Source organism: Mustela lutreola, chromosome 15 (assembly GCF_030435805.1).
Source record: "Mustela lutreola isolate mMusLut2 chromosome 15, mMusLut2.pri, whole genome shotgun sequence".
Taxonomy (NCBI): Eukaryota; Metazoa; Chordata; class Mammalia; order Carnivora; family Mustelidae; genus Mustela; species Mustela lutreola.
Window position 1 is genome coordinate 29,481,350 of NC_081304.1, and position 8,015 is coordinate 29,489,364.

An 8,015-nucleotide genomic window follows, 5' to 3' on the forward strand; every position below is an offset into this window, starting at 1 on the left:
ACTATGAAACTACAAATCAAACACAAGAAAAAAATCTGGAAAAGAGCACAAATAATTGGAGGTTAAATAATATGCTACTAAACAAAGAATGGGTCAACCAAGAAATTAAAGAAGAAATTTTTAAAAGTACATGGAGACAGATGAAAATGAAAACACAAGGGTCCAAAATCTTTGGGATGCAGCAAAAGTGGTCCTAAGAGGGATAGTTGTAGCAATACAGTCCTACCTCAAGAAGCGAGAAAAATCTCAGGTAAACAATCTAACCATATAGCAAAAGGAGCTAGAAAAAGAAGAGCAAACAAACCCCAAACCAGCAAAAGGAAAGAAAAATTAGAGAAGAAATAAAAGAAATGTTAAAAAAAAAAATAAATGAAAGCTTGACATTTGCAAGGACATGAATGGAGCTAAAGAGTCAAAGAAAGGCTTTTTTTTTTGTAACGGGTTTGCCGCCAGAACACAGGTGTCGCGAAAACCACCACTCAACCTAAACCAGAATGGGGAAGGAAAAGACTCATATCAACATTGTTGTCATCGGACACGTAAATTCAGGCAAGTCTACCACTACTGGTCATCTGATCTACAAATGTGGTGGGATCGACAAAAGAACTATCGAAAAATTCGAGAAGGAGGCTGCTGAGATGGGAAAAGGCTCCTGGGTTTTGGGTAAACTGAAAGCTGAATGTGAATGTGGTATCACCATTGATATCTCCCTCTGGAAATTCGAGACCAGCAAGTATTATGTGACCATCATTGATGCTCCAAGACACAGAGACTTTATCAAAAACATGATTACAGGCACATCCCAGGCTGACTGTGCTGTCCTGATTGTTGCTACTGGTGTTGGTGAATTTGAAGCAGGTATCTCCAAGAACGGGCAGACCCGTGAGCATGCCTTCTGGCTTACACACTGGGTATAAAACAACTAATTGTTGGTGTTAACAAAATGGATTCCACTGAGCCACCCTACAGCCAGAAGAGATACGAGGAAATCGTTAAGGAAGTCAGCACCTACATTAAGAAAATTGGCTACAACCCCAACACAGTAGCATTTGTGCCAATTTCTGGTTGGAATGGTGACAACATGCTGGAGCCAAGTGCTAATATGCCTTGGTTCAAAGGATAGAAAGTCACCCGTAAAGATGGGAATGCCAGTGAAACCACACTGCTTGAAGCTCCGGGTTGCATTCTGCCACCAACTCGTCCAACTGACAAGCCCTTGCGTCTGCCTCTCCAGGACGTCTACAAAATTGATGGTATTGGTACTGTCCCTGTGGGCTGAGTGGAGACTGGTGTTCTTAAGCCTGGCATGGTGGTCACTTTTGCTCCAGTCAATGTTACAACTGAAGTCAAGTCTGTTGAAATGCACCATGAAGCTTTGAGTGAGGCTCTTCCTGGGGACAATGTGGACTTCAATGTCAAGAACGTATCTGTCAAAGATGTTCGTCGTGGCAGTGTGGCTGGGGACAGCAAAAATGACCCACCAATGGAAGCAGCTGGCTTCACAGCTCAGATGATTATTCTGAACCATCCAGGCCAAATTAGTGCTGGATATGCACCTGTGCTGGATTGTCACACAGCTCACATTGCTTGCAAGTTTGCTGAACTGAAGAAGATAGATCGTCATTCTGGAAAAAAGCTGGAGGATGGTCCCAAGTTCTTGAAATCTGGTGATGCTGCCATTGTTGATATGGTTCCTGGCAAGCCTATGTGTGTTGAGAGCTTCTCTGACTATCCTCCTCTGGGCTGTTTCGCTGTTCGTGACATGAGACAGACGTTTGCTGTGGGTGTCATCAAAGCAGTGGACAAGAAGGCAGCTGGAGCTGGCAGGGTCACCAAGTCTGCCCAGAAAGCTCAGAAGGCTAAATGAATATTATCCCCAATACCTGCCACCCCAGTCTTAATCAGTGGTGGAAGAACGGTCTCAGAACTGTTTGTGTCAATTGGCCATTTAAGTTTAATAGTAAAAGACTGGTTAATGATTACAATGCATCATAAAACCTTCAGAAGGAAAGGAGAATGTTTGGTGGACCATTTGTTTGTGTGTGTGTGTGTGTGTGTGTGTGTGTGTGTGTGTGGCAGTTTTAAGTTATTAGTTTTTTAAAATCAGTACTTTTTAATGGAAACAACTTGACCAAAAATCTGTCACAGAATTTTGAGACCCATTAAAACAAAAGTTTCATGAGGAAAAAAAGAAAAGAGTCAAAGAAAGAAAAAATACCATGTGATTTCACTCCTAGGTGAAAGTCAAGAAACAAAACAAATGAGCAAAGGAAAAAAAAGAGAAAAGGGCAAACCGAGACATAGAGTCTCAAGTAGAGAGAACAAACGGGGTTATCAGACATGAAGTGGGAGGGAGGGTGGGTTAAATAGGTGGTAGGGATGGGGAGTACACTTGTGAGGAGTAAGCTGAATCACTAAATGGTACACCTGGAACTAATACTCCAGGGTATGTTAACTAACTAGAATTTTTTTTTTTTTAAGATTTTATGTATTGATTTGACAGGGAGACAGAGAGAGCACAAGCAGGGCGAGTGGAAGAGGGAGAAGAGGGTCCCCGCTGAGCAGGGAGCCTGATGTGGGGCTTGATCCCAGGATTCGGGGATCATGACTCAAGCCGAAGGCAGATGCTTAATTGACTCAGCCACCCAGGTGCCCCAACTAATTAGATTTTAAATAAAAACTTTTAAAAAAAATTTTTTAAATAAGAGATAAAAAAGCAATAGATCCACAAAACCAGAAGCTTCTTTCAAAAGATTAACAAAACTAATAAGCCTCTAGCCAGACTTACTCAAAAAGGAGAGGATTTAAATAAGCAAAATCAGAAATGAAAGAGGAGAAATACAAATGACGCCACAGAAATACAAACAGTTGTAACAGAATATTATGAAAATCTACATGCCAACAAATTGGACAACCTAGAAGAACCAGATAAATTTTAAGAAACACATAACCTCCCCAAAATTGAATCAGAAAGAAATAGAAAATTTGAACAAACTGCCAGCAATGAAATTGAATCAGTAATCAAAAAACTCCCAACAGGGGTGCCTGGGTGGCTCAGTGGGTTAAAGCCTTTGCCTTCGGCTCAGGTCATGATCCGAGGGTCCTGGGATTGAGCCCCACATCGGGCTCTCTGCTCGCCGGGGAGCCTGCTTCCCTTCCTCTCTCTGCCTGCCTCTCTGTCTACTTGTAATCTCTGTCAAATAAATAAATAAAATCTTTAAAAAAAAAAACCTCCCAGCAAACAAAAGTCCAGGACCACATGTCTTCACAGATGAATTCTAACAAACATTTAAAGAGTCAATACCTATTCTCAAACTATTGCAAGAAACAGAAGAGGAAGGAAAACTTCCAAATTTATTCTAGGAAACCAACATTACTCTAATACCAAAACCAGATAAAGATGCCATTAGAAAAGAGAACTATGGCCAATATCTCTCATGAATATTGATGCAAAGACCCTCAACAAAATATAAGCAAACTGAATCCAACAATACATTAAAAAAATCATACACCATGATCACTTTCCTGGGTTGTAAGTGTGGTCCGATATTTACCAAACAATCAAAGTGATATATCACATCAATAAGAGAAAGCATAAAAACCATATGCTCATTTCAATAGATGCAGAAAAAGCATTTGACAAAGAACAACATCCATTCATCATCAAAAAAAAAAAAAAAACAACCTCAAGAAAGTAGGTTTAAAGAGAACAAGCCTCAATACACGAAAGGCTATATATGAAAAATGCACAGCCATCACCATACTCAATGGGGAGTAACTGAGAGCGATCCTCCTAAGATCAACAACAAGACAGGGATGTCTACTCACACCACTTTTATTCAACATAGAAGTTCTAGCCATGGCAGTTAGACAAGAAAAAGAATAAAAGGCATCTAAATAGGCAAGGAAGAAGTAAAACTCTCACTATTTATCGTATAGAAAATCTGGAAGACTCTACCTAAAAGCTACTAGAAATGATAAATGAATTCAGTAAGGTTACAGGGTACAAAATCAATGTACAGAAATCTGTCACATTTCTTTTTTTTTTTTTAAGATTTTATTCATTTATGTGACACAGAGAGACAGCCAGAGAGGGAGCACAAGCAGGGGGAGTGGGAAAGGGGAGAAGCAGGCCTCTCGATGAGCAGGGAGCCCAATGTGGGGCTCGATCCCAGGACCCCAGGATCATGACCTGAGCTGAAGGCAGATGCCTAACGACCGAGTCACCCAGGTGCCCCATAAATCTTCACATTTCTATACACAAATAATGTAGCAGCATGAAGTAAAATTACAAAAGCAATCCCAATCCCATTTACAATTGCACCAAAAGCAATTAAATACCTAAGAATAAGCTTAACCAAGTAGGTGAAAGACCTCTACTGTGATACTATGAAAACTATAAAACACTGATGAAAAAAGTTCAAGTCAAGGCAAAGAAATAAAAAGGCATTCCATGCTCACGGATTGGAAGAAGAAGTATTATTAGGGAGTTGGGGGAAATTGGAAGGGGACGTGAACCATGAGAGACTATGGACTCTGAAAAAAGGTCTGGGGGTTTGAAGGGGCAGGGGGTGGGAGGTCGCGGTACCAGGTGGTGGGTATTATAGAGGGCACGGATTGCATGGAGCTCTGGGTGTGGTACAAAAACAATAAATACTGTTATGCTGAAAATAAATAAATTTTTTAAAAGTGTCTGTATTACCCAAACCAATCTATAGATATAATGCAATCCTTATCAAATATCACCATCATTTTAAACTAGAACAAACAATCCTTTATTTGTTAGGGAACCACAAAAGACCTCAAATAGCCAAAGCAATCTTGAAAAATAAAAACAAAACTGGACTTGATTATTTGTTTTTTGGGTGTTGAATTTGAGAAGTTCTTTATAGATCTTGGATAGCAGTGCTTTATCTGAAGTGTCATTTGCAAATTCCGTGGCTTGCCGCTTTGTGCTGTTGACTGTTACCCTTGCTGTGCAGAAGCTCTTTATCTTAATGAAGTCCCAAAAGTTCATTTCGCTTTTGTTTCCCTTGCCTTTGGAGACATGTCTTGAAAGAAGTTGCTGTGGCCGATGTCAAAAAGGTTACTGCCTATGTTCTCCTCTAGGATTTTGATGGATTCCTGTCTCACTTGAGGTCTTTTATCCTTTTAGAGTTTATCTTTGTGTATGGTGTGAGAGAGTGGTCAAGTTTCATTCTTCTATATATAGCTGTCCAATTTTCCCAGCACCATTTATTGAAGAGACTGTCACACTTCTCCAAGAAGACACACTAACGTCTAACAGACATATGAAAAAATGTTTAATATCATTAGCCATCAGGGAAATTCAAATCAAAACCATATTGAGATACCACCTTACACCAGTTAGAATGGCAAAAATTGACAAGGCAAGAAACAACAAATGCTAGAGAGAATGTGGAGAAAGGGGAACCTTCTTACACCATTGGTGGGAATGCAAGTTGGTACAGCCACTTTGGAAAACAGTGTGGAGGTTCCTCAAAAAGTTAAAAATAGAGCTGCCTTATAACCCAGGAATTGCACTACTGTACTCCAAAGGTACAGATATAGTGAAAAGAAGAGCCACATGCACCCCAGTGTTCCTAGCATTAATATCCACAATAGCCAGACTATGGAAGGAGATGAGATGCCCTTCAACAGATGAATGGATAAAGAAGATGCAGTTCATATATACAATGGAATGTTACTCAGCATCAGAAAAGATGAATACCCAACTTTTGCATCAGCATGGATGGAACTGGAGGAGATTATGCTGAGTGAAATAAGTCAAGCAGAGAAAAACAATTATCATATGGTTTCACTTATATGTGGTACCTAAGGAATAGCATGGAGGACTTAAGAGAAGGAAGAGAAAAATGAAGGGGGAGGAATCAGAGAGGGAGATGAACCGTGAGAGACTATGGACCCCAGGAAACAAACTGAGGGTTTCAGAGGGGAGGCGGGGAGGGGTTAACCCCATGATGGGTATTAAGGAAGACACATATTGGAGCGCCTGGGTGGCTCAGTCGTTAAGCACCTGCCTTTGGCTCAGGTCATGATCCCAGGGTCCTAGGATCAAGCCCCATATCAGGCTCCCTGCTTGGCGGAAAGCCTGCTTCTCCCTCTCCCACTCCCCCTGCTTGTGTTCCCTCTCTTGCTGTGTCTCTCTCTGTCAAATAAATAAATAAAATCTTTAAAAAAAAAAAAAAAAGGAGAGTATGTATTACATGGAGCACTGGGTGTTATATGCAAACAATGAATCATGGAACACTACATCAAAACTAATGATCTACTATATAGTGACTAGCATAACATAATAAAATAAAAATTAAATTAAATTAAAATTTAAATAAATAAAGAGCTGTACCAAAAAAACTGCAGGTATAACAACTCTAGACTTCAAATTATACTATAAAGTGGTAATAATTAAAGCAGAATGATACTGGCATAAAAATAAACACAAAGACCAATGGTACAGAATAGAAAGCCCCAAAATAAACCCATAATTATGTGGTGAATTAATCTTTTACAGGACAGAATATAGAGTCTCTTCAACAAATGGTGTTGACTAAACTGGATAGCAACACGCAAAAGAATGAAACTGGAACACTTCTTTCCATGATATACAAAAATAAACTCAAAATGAAGTGAAGACCCAAGTGTGAGGCCTGAAACCACAAAAATCCTAGAAGAGAGCATGGGCAGTAATGTCTTTGACATTGAAACATTTTCCCAGGTATGTCTCTTGAAGTAAAAGAAAAAGAAGCAAAAATAAACTATTGGGACCACATTAAAATAAAAACCTTCTGCACAGTGAAGGAAACAACAAAACTAAAACGAACCTACTAAAGGGGAGAAAATACCTGCAAATGACATATCTGATAAAGGGTCAGTATCCAAAATAGAGATAGAACTTATGGACTCAACACCCAAGAAGCATTTAATCCAATTTATAAATGGGCAGAAGACATAAACAGACATTTCTCTGAAGAAGACATACAGATGGCCAGCAGACACATGAAAAGATACTCAACATCATTAATCATCAGGGAAATGCAAATCAAAACCTCAATGAGCTATCAACTCACACCTGTTAGATGGCTAAAATCAAGAACACAAGAAACAATGAGTGTTCGTAAAGATGTGGAGAAAAAAAAACCCTCATACACTGTTGTTTGGAATGCAAACTGGTGCAGCCACTGTGGAAAACAGTATGGAGGTTCCTCAAAAAATTTAAGATAGAACTACTCTATGATCCAGTAATTGCACTAGTGGGTATTTACCCAAAGGATTTAAAAAAAAAAAAAAAAAAAAAAAAAAAAAAAAAAAAAACACTATTGCAAAAGGATATATGCATCCCTATTTTTTTTTAAGATTTTATTTATTTATTTGACAGAGAGCGATCACAAGTAGGCAGAGAGGCAGGCAGAGAGAGAGGAGGAAGCAGGCTCCCTGCTGAGCAGAGAGCCTGATGCAAGACTCGATCCCAGGACCCTGAGATCATGACCTGAGCCGAAGGCATCGGCTTAACCCACTGAGCCACCCAGGCGCCCTGCATCCCTATTTTTATTACAGCATTATTTACAATAGCCAAATTAAGGAAGCAGCTCAAGTGTCCATCGGTAGATGAAAGGATAAAGAAGATGTGATATATATTTATATAATGGAATATTATTCAGCCATTAAGAGGAATGAAATCTTGGCATTTGCCATGACATGGATGGAGCTAGAGAATATAGTGCTAAGCAAAATACTTCAGTTAGAGAAAGACAAATACCATGTGATTTTACTCATATGTGAAAGTCAAGAAACAAACAAACAAACAAAATGAGCAAAAAGGAAAAAAAGAGAGACAAACCAAGAGAAGACTCTCAACTATAGAGCACAAACTGATGGTCACCGTAGAGGAGCTGGGTGGGGAGATGGGTGAAATAGGTGATGGGGGCTAAGAGTACACTTATCATTATGAGCACTGAGTAATATATAGAATTATTGAATCATTATATGGTACCCCT

The 8,015-nt window shown here is 39.4% G+C and overlaps 1 pseudogene; it reads left to right on the forward strand.

The window, feature by feature from the left end:
* Positions 1 to 422: 422 nt before the first annotated feature.
* On the forward strand, positions 423 to 2,013 carry LOC131816740 (elongation factor 1-alpha 1-like; annotated as a pseudogene).
* Positions 2,014 to 8,015: the final 6,002 nt, after the last annotated feature.